Raw genomic sequence first — 16043 nt, 5'->3', positions numbered from 1 at the left:
ATTCCACATACCTGGAAATGAAGCCTGGAACACAAATAACATGCAAATCTGTGGCTTTCTGGTGCTTTTAAAAACTAAACCTGTCTGCAGAGGCTGCCAGAGTGCTCTCTTGAGGCCAGGCACACCAGTCAGGACTCCAGGCCGCTCCGCTAACTGAGCCTTTTGTCTCCTTGCTTTCCTGCATGCCTTCCTCACCATATCACCTAGTGCAAAACTACAGGAGTGCCGCTGCTTGCAGCCTCAGCCTCATAGAGAAACATTTATCTGTTGGTTAGGAGAGCCTAGGTTGTTACTGGACAGATTTTTTGAACTTGGGTTTTTTTTTTTTTTTTTTTTTTTTTTTTTGGTACAAGAATTTATTTTCAAACATCTCACAATGGCTTAAGTGGAGAATGAAATCTTTAAACCATGTACTTCTTGACTCTCATTATATAACTGGCTATTGCCTGAATCTTCTCCACCTGACACCAAACAAGGAGACTGTTCTCCAAGTGGGCCCTACACCCAGTGTTGGTAAGAGATACCCTCTCCCCAACTACTCCTGGATGGTTTTCTGGTCATGACTGTGCAGAAAATCCCAAAGGAAAAGGGATGGGTGCTTGTTCTTTACACACAGACACTTCCTAGATCTAGGGGAAATGTTAGTTCTTCATCTGCCTATGTGCATTTACCGTCAACCCACTGCAGGCCAGACTTCTGTCTCTGCACTGGCCTGGCAGAGCCGGCTCACTCCCTCTCTGACTGCCACCCTGCTCCTCTCCCATGCTGTTTACTGTTACCACCTGGCGTCACGGCCTCGCTGCCTCCTCTAACTGTTGGAACACCCTGGTCTAAAGTCTGTAGCTTCTTCATTCACGTTTTTCTCCTGTACTTACCAGCATCTGGGCATGATGCTAGCTACTGATTTGTGTTAAGTATCTCTTGATAAAATGTCTACACTCCTCCGGGTGTCTAGAACAACTGAAGGGGACAGGCTGGTTGAAGGGGGTGAATGCATTGCTGTTATTGATGTCTCTGAGTTTTGTGTTAATCGAATGAGAGAGAGTTTCGTGTAACCCAGACTGGCCTCAAATTTGTTATGTAGCCAAGGATGACCCTGAGTTCCTGATCCTTCTGACTGTCTCCCAAGTGTGTATCACAACTCACCTTTTTTGATTTGGATTCATGTTTTATTACACGTTTTAAATGTATTTATTTTGATCTTATGTATATGAGTGTTGTGCCTGCATGTCGTGTTTGCATGTCTGTGTAGCACTTGTGTGCCTGTTGCCTGCAGAGGCCAAAAGAGGGTGTCAGGTCCCCAGGAACGAGAGTAACAGGCAGTTGAGCTACCACATGATGCTGGGAACTGAATCTGGGACCTCAGGAAGAGTAATTAGTCTTTTAACAGTGGAGCCATCCCTCCAGCCCCACGGATCTCTTTTTGAGACGGCCTCACTGTATAGCCAGGCTTTCAATCCTTCTCATTCTCCTGAATGCTGGCATTAGAGCATGTGCCTCCATTTCTTGCCTTCCATTTTGAGGGCTTTGATGTTGATGTTTGTTTGTTGGTTGGTTTGTTGTTTTGGAGAAAGGGTCTCACTATGTAGTTCTGACTGACCTGGAATTCATGTGTACCAGTCTCACCTTGAACTCAGAGATCTGCATCTTTCAGCCTCCCAAGTATTGGGCTGGCCCCTGATCTAAGTTCTTATTTTCTTTTTTCTGCTTTCTATCTGCTACAGAATCTCTGGCTTCAAGGATTTTGTTTTTGTTTTGTTTTCTTTCTACTTAGCAACTGGTGTCACCGCTTCGGAAATGAGAAAATGAAGCATAGACACTGAACAGGTCATCCTCCCAGCCAAGAGCAGGGAACTCAGGTGCTGCTGCCCTGTGGCCACTTCATGCTCATGAGGAAAACACCCCACCAAAGGCCTCTTGCAATCTGTTAAAGAAACCCAGGCAGAGAGCCTTTGGTGGGACCCGCTCCGCTCCGTAGTCCTCACCTCTTGTGTTACTCCTCTCTTCACCTTAGTTTGGAAGGGGGAGGGAGAGGTGGAGTCCCTCTGCCTTGAGTTCATTGTTTCCTTGGCTTCTTCAGATGGGCGGTGCTGAAGTCCTCTCCCACCCCTCCTCAAGTGTCATTTCTCTTCCCCACCTGCCCACTCCTTTTCCTGAGTCTCCTCTAACCCAGAGAAAGATAAACCTAAGGGCAGAGGGTCATGAAATACAGAGACGCCAGGTGGCCCCAGCCCGTCCGTGCACATGGCCTCGGGAAGCGGCAAGGTTTGTGCTGGATAGGGACACGCATGCACACTAGTGCATACACACACACACACACACACACACACACACACACACACACAGAGTCTGGAGACATTTCTAATGGTCCATTCTGTCTTTTCACTCATTCTTGTCAGTGTGCGTTTCCTCTGCCTGAGTTTGAGAATCTCAGGAATGCGGAGCCCAGAGCCCTCCCTCGGTCTTCCATGTCCCCCCTTCCCCCACACACTAAGCCCTTTGCCCTGTGAAGGAAGTTTTATTCAAGGAGCTGAGAGGGAGGAGTCCTGACCCTCTGGCTGTGCTCTCTCAGCCCTTCCCCCACCCTCTGCCACTTTTCATCACAGAGGCCTCCACCCTCATCAGAGGCCTTGCTTGATGGTAATTGTTCCTAATTGTTTGCCCTGGCTTACCAGGCCTTTCTTGGCTGCCCTGAGCCAATAGCTATCTTGCTTTTGCTTAGAACATGGACTCAGTGAGGGAGGCAATCCTCTTTGGGCCTCAAACCCTGGCTTTCCAGATATAATTTAGGTAGAAGTCTCAGAGAGAATAGTAACCAGATTTGAAGAGCATGGACCTGGGGGTGCTCTGGACATTTCCCTCCCTAAGACACTCAGTATCAGGGACCTTTGGGGTCTGCCAGAGGGAATGGCAGCACTCGTAAGTGGAGCTGGGAAGCTGAGGAGAGATTGAGGGTGGTACATAACCTTGTCCCTTTCTCCTTCAGCTGCTCCTGATCCCCTTCTACCTCCAGGAAAAGGGTAGTCTAATATACTAGTTAGAAAATGATTTGGGGGTGACAGCCCAAGTAAGGATAGAGAGTGGAGCAGTTTGACACAGCCCCCGACCTCTAAGGTAGTCCCATAGACATGCCAGAGAGGGTCTGAGCTAGCACCATGCCCTTTAGATTTAGTGATGGGTGATCACACTGTCTCCACCCTTTCTTCTGTTTGAGTCAAGACATCAGGTAAGATTCTGATAAAAAATATCTTTATGAGCAAGTGAATTTATTCCATCTATATAGTCACCCATCTGCCTACCCATCTGCTGCCATCTATTCAACCGTTTGCTCAGTTAACCACTTCGGGTCCCACTCGGTGCCAGGCACTGGGGTATAGGGACGATATGGTGTGGGCTCCATGCGTCTGCCCGTTGGTCCCCAGGAACTTTTCTCAGCTTCAGTTACTTGTACAGAAGCCGAATCTCCCTTCTGTCGTGTAGGGAACCAGATTCCAACCCAGGAGGTCTTCCAGTAGATAACTAGAAGTCTTTAACCAGAGACCATTGGTAATGGGGGCCAGGATAGCGGTTGGAGGGATGAGGGAGACGTCCAGCCAGGCCACTGAACCCATTACTGTGGTTTGGCTCTCCTGGTAAAAAAATTTAAAAAAAATAGCAAGCTTGGACAACTGTCTCCCTGTGTCCTGTGCTCCAGGCTGCTCCCAGACAGGAGTCACTCCATTAAACAAACTACTGCCAAGGGCAACAGGGGCCTGAGCCCAGAGAGGTCTGGAAGGGAGAGTGGGGACATAGGGCCCCTGGACAGGACTTGTGCCTGCCTGTCCATTACAGATACAATTGTGCAAGTGAAGCCACCTGGCTAACTAGAAGTCTGAGCATACAAAGTGGATGCTGAAGCTGAGGGAAGAGAAAGGCACACTCAGGGTCCCAGGCACTGGAAGGGGCACACATACTGACATGGCTTATAGGTTCGCTTGCTGGAGCCTGTTCAAGAGGAAATTGGCAGTAGGGGTTAGAAGAGATAACAGAACGTCGGGTGGGACATCAATACTTCATTCTAAAATCAGAACTGTGTGCTCTGGGCTTCTCGGGCCTCTCCCCCTTTCTGCATGTGGCTGAGGTTGAGTTAATGGGACCTGCATACACAGAGGCTCACACAGCCGTGAGGACAGAGGCCCATTCATTCCAGGAGCCGCAGAGCACCTCTTGGGCTGGCCTGTAGTCCTGGTCCTGTCCCACCAGTGTGCAAGGAAGCGACGTGCGTCTTTGCACATGCAGCCTTACCCTCAAGCACACACACAAAAGCCACACTCAGCGCTCTAACTCCCCCTCCCCACCTCATGCCTCTTGGTCCAGACTCTGGCTCTGCCTTTCTCAATCGTTCACCCGTGCTGAGCCCATTGGAGAAACCGCGAACAAACTCCTGGACCCCACCTTAGTGCAGCCCACCTTAGTGGTACTTGGAAAACTTCGCAGATCTTGAAGGAGAAAAACATCTTAGCCAAAGAACAACATGGAAAAGACAGCAGAGAAGAGGGTTCATGTGACAGCTGTGCCATTGGTGAGCTTTGAGACCCTCACCAGGATATTTCACCCCCTGGGATTGTCTCCCTACTGTGAGATGGGAGAGAACTTGAAGAGGGGCCTTATAGAAGCCTGCTAGAATGATGTGCGATGCAGAGACCTTTGAGTCCCCTCTGAGCTGGGCCTGTAGAGGTGGCCCCGTGGGTAAGAGCACTGGATGTTCTTGTAGAAGACAGGTTTTGATTCCCAGCACCCAGTAGCACTACCAACCATCTCTAATTCCATTTCCTGAATACTTGAAACCTTTTTCGGGGTATTCAGGCACCGCTACATGTGGTGCATAGACACATATGAAGGCAAAATGCCCATACACACATAAAACTTTTTAAAAAGTAGGTGAATAGCCAGTGAATTTTCTGAACATTTCAGGAGTCAGTTCTTTTAAGTGATGTGAGCATTGCTGTTTAAGCCACACCGTCCCTTAGGGTCAGAATCAACTCCGTCCCGGAGTGTCTTCATGATCCTCATTCCTGCAGCTCAGGCTGTTGAAACTGATGGTCTCCTCTGATGGGTCGGATCCAGCTCTGCAGGGACCAAGGGAAGATGGCAGATGCTAGGGGAAAATGGCATGATGCTATATGTCAAGAAGACTATGATGACAGCTCCAGGGGAGCCTTGATTTCTGGTTGTTCCTGTGCCTGTGAAAGAGTGAACTTGAGGACGTTCCCAAGCAGGACCGTGCACCTCTCGGGTGTCCATGCTCCCATTCCTGCTCCAGCACAGGCTAACTTCCTACCCTGAAAGGCCCCGGGGGCCTGTGTGCTCCAAAGGCAGCCCAGAAACACCTCGGCACACTGGGAAAGGACAGCACTACCTAAAATGTCTAAAATAATCCAGTGCTTGATTATTTTTGTGTCAAAGTAATTGATCGCTATGGAAAAAGTCAGAACTTTAGAAGTCTTCACCATTACAACTGCTTTTATTTTTTTAAAGCCGATCTTTCAACAATTGTCACGTGTAAAGGTTATAATCCAGCACTAAGGGCTCTGCATTGCCCCAGATAAGAGAAACCCTCAAGAGTCACTCACCATAGCCCTTAGGGGTGGAGAAACAGCCATGTGCTATGAAAGACCAGAGAATGTGGGACCAAGGGGCTTGTGGCTTGCGTTCCCTGTACCTCACCTCAGAAATAGTATTTCCAGCTCTTACCTATGTACATGATAGCATCAGGTTTCTTTACAGATTGCAGTAATTGCAAATGGGGCTTCAGATATGAAAGCACACCGACAGTGGTCCCTTCTGTCAGCATTAGTTACTGGTAGAGAAGAGGATGGAAGGAAGCCAAAGAGTAGCCACTAGGAGACTTAGGATGTCATCTCTCTACATCCTGGCCTCAAGTCCAACTCAGAGATCCCCAGAGAAGGAGACCTAGACCCCTCCAGTTCTGGGCTCACAGTTTGCTGAAAGCAGTCTAAGTTGCTGAAATAAGCACCATTTTTTCACATGAACAATATAGATTTATTAATAAGGTGTATTTCTAAAAAAGGTTATCATTGCTTTACAAACCACAAAGCCAGGACCATGAGAGGCATGACTCTTTAGAGAGCCCCACGACACAGGACTGCTTGGTCCTATGGTGTGCATGAGTACTGCCCTTCCCACAGCCACATCTTCCCTCTGGCTGTGGCAGAATGAAGTTCAGTGTAGCCTGTTGGACACATGGTTGTCCCAGCCTATGAATTGAAAATTGCCTCTCCCTGGACAGCCCCCAAGCACTGCATATTTGTTCAGCACCTCTCACCAGCCCCACAGATGAATTTATCTTTGCTACATGTGCCATTTGGCTGTTTCTCTTGCAGGAGACCACGGGTTCAATGGGTCTCACTGTTCTGCCACACTGACAAACAGCCACAGCCCTGTTCTCTCAGCCAGCCCTGGGGCCTGGAGGCCTACTTGTGGGAATTCCAGAACGTTAGAGCTGGATGAAGGACCACAGCCCCTACTTAGTACTGCCCAGCCACTGCACAGGGGGAAACTGAGGCCTGGGGGAGAGCAGCTTAAGGGGGGCATGGGATGGCAGGTTTTCCTGTGTTAAGTCCAGTGTGCACCCCACACCAGCACCAGAGGTCTCCCAAAGCCCAGGCCTGCTGGCCTCAGTCACTGAGAGAAATCTGATGTTCAATAATAGGTGAACTCTTCTCTACCCTGGGCTAAAACCAGACTCCATTCCCTTTAATGTTCACCTTTGTGTAGTGTCCAGAGAGAGAAAGGACTGAGTTCACTTTTTTTTTTTTTTTAAGATTGAAGTCAGTTTTCCCTAAAAGGGAGTGGCACAATTCCTGGCTGTTCTTGAGCAGCCTAAGGCCACCAGACTGGAGATAAGGTTGCACACCCTGGATCTCATGAAAAATAAATCCAATTAACTTTCATAACAGAATTATTAATTCACAGAACTGAAAATCATGGGAGGCTCAGGATAGCTCGATCACGCTTTAGTTAGTTTCCAGTAATTCCCTTGGTGCTGCCTTTCTGATATGCAGCCCCTCACAGTAAAGGCCCCCTGCAAACCTAAGACCTTCACACAAATCTTGTACAAGAAGAGAGAGGGATCTTTTCCTTCCTTGTCTTTAAACCGAGATTTTCCCCGTACTTCATATGTCCCAAACTGAAGCCAGCTTTCTCGTGACTGGAAAGATGGTTCAGTGGTTAAGATCTGTGCTGCTCTTCCAGAGGACCCTGAGTTTTTCTCCCAGCACAACTGCCTGGAACTCCAGATCCAGGAGGATCGGACTCCTCTGGCCACTGCAGACACCTGCACTCACAAATGCACATCTACCATCTAACACACACACACACATACACACACACTTAATAAAAAAATAATTACTTGTGTGGGTCCTGGAATTAGCCTAATTGACCCAAGTCAATCAGGTCCTTTCTGAATACTAAGGAATTAGAGTACTCTCAAAGTAGCAGTTTTCTGCACAGTGATACAAAGTATGATAGATGCTGGGGGCAACCAGAGTACCATCCATAGCAACATTTATAAGGGCTAAATAAGATAACGCATACAGGGTTTTGAACAACACCTGGCACACAGGAAGCGCTGCCATTTTTATTAAAACTGTTAGTATTATTGCTGCCCTAAACACACGCTATGGATCAGCCTTCCAGCACTTCACTGAGGGCTAGCTTAGGGATATACTTGCTGTAAAATATATCTGTATCTGTGTGGAATACAGACAGACTTAGTACATATGCAGTGTATAATGGTCGTATATGAATAGCCAGGATTCCTATCACTCCAAACATTTAAAATGTGTGTATGTTGAGAATTGTTGGAGTCTTTTCTAGTTGTAGAAAGTCTCCCAAATTAAGAAGGAATTCTCTGATTTAGGAACTACATGTTCTTATTTTACATGTATGAGTGTTTTCCCTGAATGTATGTCTGTGCACCATGTATGTGCCTGGTGTCCACAGAGGCCAGAAGAGAATGATGAATCCCCTGGACCTGGAGTTGCAGATGGATGTGAGCCACCATGTGGTTGCTGGGAATTGAACCCAGAACCTCCAGAAGAGCAGCCAATGCTCTTAACTGCTGAACCATCTCTCCAGCATCTCAGGAATTTCTTTATCCTTGGTACCCATTATCTCTCCCTATTCTCACTCCTAGTGTCTCCTACTCTCTTCTAATATTGACATTTTTGTCGTCCACAAAAGAGTTAAAATGTGGTATTTGTCTAGCTGTGCCTGGCTAATTTTAACATGTAATTATCCTCAAGTTTCGTCCACAGTGCCACAAATGGCAGGGTTTTATTCTTTTTATGTTAGACTAACACTCCAAATGTGTATGTACCATGCTTTCTTCATCCGTTTACCTATGGACACCCTGGCTGGTACAAGCCTCCCGCAGTGTTTCAGAATAGCTCCCCGGCTACAGTCTGCATGTTGCTTCTCTCTTAGGCCTGTAGTCTCAGGCCCTAGGGAACCTTTCAGCTCTGGAGCACTGCCATCCACCCTTCATAATGGTCTCTGCATCTCCCAGCAGCACCCAGCAACTGTGCTCTCAGATAGCTTCCCTTATGCTCAAGACATTGTAAGTTCTTCCTCTCGCGTTGTGAGGCACCCAGGACCCCTGCTCTGTTCCGTCCTGTGATTCTTCCAACACCAGTCCCACAACCTGTGGTAGATAAATGTCACCCTTCGCTGAGCTCCTGTCCTCTCAGGGGCACAGCCTTCTCTCCTAGACAGAACGTCCAGGGGCATCCTCGGTGACTCCTGGTTCTCTGTGGGTTGATCCCAAGTTTGAGAAACTAAAACCCAATGGGAAAGTTCTGTGAGCAAAGCCTCCTCCCCCCCCCCCCCCCGGTGTAATTCACACCGCTCAATGTCTAGTACAGACAGCTGTTCTATGGCTTCTCTTGGGCCGACTTGGAACAGCAAACACAACTAGTCCTACAGATTTCTGGGCACAAGTAGTGCTGGTTCCTAAGATTCGGGTGGCTTCTAGGTCAGCACCAGCCAACTGCCTTTAACTTGTTGTGCCTAGAGGAAATTGTCCAAACGGGTCAGTTCCTCTTGCTTTGTGGGCACCAGATAGTCCACTAAGACCTGAGTCACAAATCTTCTCGATGGCTCAGTGAAAAGGCAAGGAAAGTTTATTGTTTGTAGTTTATAGATAAGAATAATAATCCGAGAAACATTTAAATGGCTTGCTTAAGACCAGTCAGCTAGACAGTAGGAGAACAGGCCACCTGCAAGCCTGGGTCCTTCTTCGCCATTGTTCCCGGGTCCTGGGCAAGAGAACCTTGAAGATCCCAAGCAAGCCCTCACCTCGTACCTAGCCCAGGGTCTTTCCTGGTGGGTCCTTGCGATCCTTTGTCTTTTCTGTCACAGTTTGAGCCACAGTGGGGACTGGGCTGAGCAACAGAGCAGCCAGCCAGCTTCTTTCCTGCCCTGTGTTTGTCCCTCGGGGATGAGAAGATAGTGCGGTCAGATTCTTAGCCATGCCTAGAAACACGGCCATGAGGACATGCTAAGCTCTTGGGCTCTGTAACTCTCAGATTGAAACCCCTCCCCCCCCCCCCCCCCCGCTTTCCTCTTGACTCCAGGCTCCAATCAGCCTACACTCCTCCTCTGTAGGACTTGATTTTGCTTTCCGCCAGGCTCTGTGTCTACCACTGCTCTATCTCAGCTTTCCTCTCTCATTAGTGTGCCTCACCTATGCCTCCTTCCGAGCTTCTACACCCAGCTGCCTGTGAGAGGCCCCCAGCCCTCCATGGGCCCTGCCCCTCCTGGATGGCTGAGGCAGGCCCAGGGCTGCAGTTAGAGCCACTTCCTCAGATACAAAAGGTTCTTTCTCCCGCTCAGAGATGAGGTTTCCAGGCAGGTTATTTTTATAGCAGGATCCTTCAGAGAAAATAAACAAAGTCTCACACACACACGCACACACACACTCACACACACACCCTAGTCCTTCACACCCCTCAGCCCCTTTTCCCTGAAGAGGGGCCCAGCCTGACTGAGCCGACATGAGGACGCCCACTGCCCCAGAGTGGCTGCTGTTCCCAGAAGTGAGGGTTCGGGCTGGGGGAAGGGCGCCTGGGCTGGCAATTGAACTGACAAACGTCCTTTGCCCCTCCCCCCAAGCAGGAGGTTGGGGTCCACTGGCACTCTAGAGGGGCTCTCAGCTTAGGGCAAGAGTAGAGCCCCTAGCTCTGTATCTGAAGGGAAAGATGTAGACTCAGACATCATTGATGATTTCCCGACTGCTGATCAGGGACCAGCCAGACTTGCAGCTCTCAGGCACATTCCCACGTTCATCCAGTCAGCTGGAACTTGTCGCTCAGTACCCACCTCTGTGTGCCAGGCACTGTGTTAGGTGCTCGGCAGACAGAAATAAACAAGACTCTTCATGGGGCATGCTCTGACGCCTACTAGCTGGGGAGAGAGACCTTTATGGCCACACAACAACAGTTTGAGGCACAGGTTTTTTTATGTGCTCCTTGCAGTTGGCAAAACTGAGATTGCTGAGGTCAAATGACCTATCCTGGGACATGTGTGTCTTTGAAGTCAAGGGGCACCAAGCACCAGATATCCGGGCATCTCTCCATCGGGTTTCCTGTAGGGAAGACTTTCAGCTAAGATGGTATAGGGAAGGAGAAGCCTGAGAAGGGCTGTGGGGACAAGACATGGACTGGGGTGCTGATGCGGAGGGACTTCGGGCCGTTCCAGACCTGAGTGCTGCATTCCCTAACCCTTGAGGTGGGCAGTTGGCAATGGTGCTGCCTCTGTCAGAGTCCGAGAAAGGAAGGCTCTTCTCAGAAAGGAAGGCCTTTCATAAGCAGGTCACTGCAGTCACAAAGGTCCTTTATGATGGAGCCTTGGGTTTTTTAAAAAAAAAAAAAAAAAACATAAATCATGCACATTCCCGGCCAGGCACGACAAAAATACACAGCCTCGGCGGATCCCTGTACAGCAAAGGCAAACAGATCCCTGGAGCAACACTGGGTGTCCACACAGACGGCCACTGTCCTCAGCCTCCCTGAGCAGAGTCTGTGCCCCAGCTTTGGGGAGCTTTCCTCCTCCTTGGCATGACAGAGAACTCCAGATACCGGACATTCATGCTAATTCCCCTGCAAGAGAAGTGGAACCAGTTCCAGCGTCCCCTCAGCCTTAACACACATTTGGACCGCTTCTGACTGACTGTGGAAAGAAGGAATGTGCCCCTTGTTTAGAAGCTCCGAGTATCCTTGGGAGCCTGAGCTCCCGTGAATTCTCCAAGAGCCCAAAATAACATCCAGGTATCTGCTTCCTTATCTCTGAAACAGAGCTAATAATACATATGTCACTGAAGGCCTAAGAACCTAGATAGGCAGGGGCAAAGCCAGCCCTGACCTGAGCACTCAATGAATCGGAGCCTCAACTGACCTCCTCCCCAGGACCCTGGCTAAATCCCATCTCCTTCATTGTAGCTTAGGAGTGGCTATCCTGAGATTCTGGGATCCAGAGTCCTGGGCCCTGCCCCTACTCCAAAAACTTACATAATGAAGGCTGCTCTGACCCTATCTCTTAAGCACCCTCAAATGAAGCAAGAGACATGGCAGCCCCTTAGGACCCAGCCTGAGCTGGAGACCCTACCCTACGACTCTCTGGTTACCACCTGCCCCCTCTCTGGGCCTTGTTTATTATTTTGTGTTCTTTGGGGGCTGACCTTAGTTTTTACTTTAATAGCCTTTTTCTGCCTTGGCCCCTCTTTGGTGACACCTGGAATGCCTCACGGAGCGGCCGCTTGCTCGTCTGTCACTGCTGATGAGATTTCTAATAAAGCCGTGAGTAGCTGGGAAGTCCACTTACACAGACTGCTGGACTGCTGCCTGGGGAACCAGGCTTCTGTGGGAAGGAGATGTGGCAAGCAATCAGGGAGAGAAACACAGCATTTCTTTCTGAAAAGGTCATGGGGGCAGGGACTGTAGAGTTGCATGTGACAAGGGCCTGCCTTTCCTTTGGCATGCACCAGAGTGGCCACCAGGACCCATCCCATCCCCACACTTTGTAGCCACCTAAGTAGGAACTGAAGGAACCAGGATCAAGAAACAGGGTTTGAATCTTGTAGGGTGTTCCTAGTCTGATGGCTGGTACCGGTAGAGATTGATGAATGCTTTCTAGAGTCTGTTCAGAACAGACACCCTGTCTGTCTGCAGGCATCATCTCTGGCACCTCCCTCTAGTCCCCTGCATTGGGGACATCCACATACTACCTCTGCCATATGCTCACTCCTGGGAAGATGCTAGTTAGTGGAGCGAACCTGACATTAGAAGATGAAGCTTGAGAACGGGCCTTGGAGACATAACTACACAGAGAGGAGAGAGGAGACAGCTTTGGGATGACCAAGAAGAGATGACCCTCAAGTCTCCACAGAAGGGGACTCAGTTCTCAGACTCTATGGAACCCTAGGGAACTCACTACAGGGCATACACAAGCAACAACACATGTTTATCATATACCTGCTCCATGGAAAACGAGCGTCAAGACTGCTCTAGGCAAGAGCCAGGCGCCACTTTCAAAGAAGACACAGCATCGCAGGTCACCTGTTAGTATCAGTCTTATTCTGTCCCAGAAGCCCCATGTCATTCACTTCTCCCAACAGAGCTGGGGAGGTAGATACAGTTGCCATCACCTCTGGTTGCAGGTGAGACAACTGGCTGAGAGGACCACGGCTGGTCCACTGTACTGCCAGGATCACACTGAAAGCTGCCCTTGATGGTGCACTGTCTCACTGGCACAGAGGGCACAAGGGTGAGAGACAGACAGGCAGATTGCTGCTAGATCATTCACAACCATACGGCAGTCTGAGCCTAGGGGAGACCAAAGGAGGGAGCTCACTGCCCTCAGCAGGAAGCAGCTGGGTGTCCTGGAGAGAGGCTGACCTGGGCTAGAGATGGGCTCTTGCTGTGGACAGGAGTTAGTTGCTGTCCTTTGGTAAGGGCAGCTCTTAAAGCCAGTGCAGACAGGCGGAGGACAGGAGAACCATGGCCTCATGAGCCAGGAAAGGTCACTGGAGCTCTCTGGCTCTGGAGCGTCTCTCCAGGGCACACTCTCCTTGTTCAAACCAAATTGTGTCTGTCGGTCATCAGATTGCCACATCCAGGGGTGTTGTGAACTGGGATCAAGTGTGGAGTCAAAGGACACCTCAGACGGCTCTGGGCTTAGTAGTTTCCTTAGCCGGTTTCTCAGTCCACCTGCTTTACCCCTTTACCGTAATCATTTCAACAAAACCCTCCTCCAGTCACCCAGCAGCCTCTGCTCTCAGGAAGTGTTACCTTGTTACTTACTTTCCCAGCTCAAGTGACCTCACAGGAAGAGACCTCATTGGAAAAGACATGTCAGAATACCATTCAATAGCAGGGGAAGGGGAGAGAAGGAAGTCCTGCGGGGAGGGGGGGTGGGCTCTATAAACAAGGCGGTGAAGGGAAGACCTTGGAGTGAGTCTAAGGGGTCTAGAGAAGTGAGTGAGACCTTACAGAGGCTCCCGAGCAGCAAAGCCACGTGCAGAGATAGTGCTGCCAATGCAGCTTCCAGTAACTTCATTTAAAAAATGTAATTTTATATGTAAGTGTGTGCCTGATTGTATGTACCTACACCATGTGTGCAGGACCCCATGGAGATTAGAAGAGGTGTCAGATCCCTACACATAGGTGCTGGGAACCACATAGGTGCTGGGAACCAAACCTGGGTCCTCTACAAGGTCAGTAAGTGTTCTTAGCCCCCAAGCATCTCTCCAGATCTCGCCAGTAACTTTATAGATGGTTTTTAATAAACATCAGTGCTCTCTGGAATGGATGCTGGTTGACATCCAGAGGCTGGGCGAGGGGCTGCTATCTGCACCTCCTCCCACTGTGTGCCCCCACGCTCCCCCTTTTGTCCTCTTTGCAACCCAGCTTAATCACAAGAGTTCCTAATTGCCCGTGCCCTGAGGCTGGTATTGTACTAGATTCCGTCTCTATTTTGTCCTACTTAGTCAAGTAAGAACTTCGAAAGTAAAAACAGAAACAAGCAAAAGAAAAACAACAGTCACAAAACAGCCCGGCAACTGTTGTGGCTCTCACCTATAATCCCAGCACTCCAGAGGCTGAGTATGAGGGTTCTTGCTGTGGGCTTGAGGTCTGTCTAGGCTACAAGGGAAGTTTCAGGACAGCCTGGGATACAGAGTGAGACACTGTTTAAGCAAACAACCTTCCTCCCCAACAAATAAAAACTAAACAAAATAACTTTAAATAAATAAATAAATAAATAAATAAATAAATAAATAAATAAATAAAAGGTTGGTGCAGGTTGACCATCCCCAACTCAAATTCCAAAACTAGGAATGTACCAAAAATCGGATGCTTTTTGCCTGTCCCATAGGTGAGACCACAAGGAGTAATGTTTCACTCGGCCTGTGTGACAGGTTTTGGTCAAGATGCATAAGCATTAACATGCTGTATAGTCAGGCAGTGTGGCATGCGCCTTTAATCCCAGCATTCAGGAGGCAGAGGCAGGCGGATCTCTGTGAGTTTGAGGCCAGCCTGGTCTACAGAGCGAGTTCCAGGACTGGTTCTAAAGCTACACAGAGAAACCCTGTCTCAAAAAAAACAAAAAACAAAAAACAAAAACAAAACACAAACAAACAAAAACAAAGACGAATGTTGTGTAAAGCTACCTTCAGGCCCTGGGCTGCAGCTTAGTGGGAGAGCCCTACCCAGACTGTGCAGTTGCCTCCAACCCTAAGGGCTGAAATAAAGACTGCCTGCAGGCTATGTGTTTAATATGTACAAGAAACAGTGTAAACTTCATGCTTAGATTTGGGTCACATCCCCCAAGATATCATTGTGCATATTATTAATGTATGCATATTCTAAAATCTGGGGGGGAAAGTAGGAATCAGAAACAATTCTGATCCCCCCCATGTCAGGAAACACAAACACATCAAGTTGCTTAGCAACTGAGTGGAAGAACCTACTTACCTATCTGGGTCCGGATTTACAGCTGTAGAGCCAAGCCACTTGCCCCCTGATAACGTTCGTCCATAACGCTGTTCCTCAACCTCACCAGAATGATTTCTTTCCTGGCTGTCTCCAGATTTCTTCCCAGAGCCAACCACAGCCAGTGCATCTCCCCACAAAAATACCCGCAGAAATCCCCTTCCTTATTCCACCACATCAGAAGAAGCACCGTGTAGGCGTGGGGCAGCTACTCCCAGGTGGCTGACTTTCTTGGGATGGGGCTGGTCAGCTAAAGCCAAGTGACCTTTGTAACCATTGAACGCTTTTTGAATTTTTGGAGTGGCTTTATATACATAGGACAGATGAATCCCAGCCAGAAGAAGCAGTGCTTTCTGAGTCTTTCTCAGAATTTGATACAGCAAAGCTCTGGTTGGAAGTATGAACATCCGGGGATGCTCCCAGCTTTAGCCAGCAGACCCATCACAGCTTTATCGCAGGCTATAGGAAAATACTGCAGTTATTTTTAGATATAAATATGTTCAAAGTCAGTACCAGACAGAACTTACAAGAAAGAAAATGAAGTTCTCAGATGCCAACAGGCAGAAGCATGGGTGTGAGGCATTCATGGTCCCAGTAAACTGCGTTCGGTCAACTGGCCTGCAGCTCGCGGCACACTAGCCAGATGGGGCATCCAGGCTGCCAGGACAAGCACACGGATGGCAGCACTGTTTCTTGTTCTGGAGCCTTTTGTTAGGCTCAGGTGTTTTTTAGACATAGAATTTGCAAACCACCAACATGGAAACAGTCAGTTGGCAGCACTAACCTATGGACAATGGTATCTGATTCTTAGCTCAGCACATACATGAACTTGCAAGGAAGACCAGAGTTTGATCTCCCAAACCCATATCACTCACACACACACACACACACACACACACACACACACACACACACACTTTTTGTATCTAACTTTGCCCATTCAAATCCCCAGTGAACGTCAGGTCACTCAGACACTCCAACTGCTCTTCTGTTGGC

Source organism: Arvicola amphibius, chromosome 9 (assembly GCF_903992535.2).
Source record: "Arvicola amphibius chromosome 9, mArvAmp1.2, whole genome shotgun sequence".
Classification (NCBI taxonomy): Eukaryota; Metazoa; Chordata; class Mammalia; order Rodentia; family Cricetidae; genus Arvicola; species Arvicola amphibius.
This window is presented reverse-complemented; position numbering follows the sequence as displayed.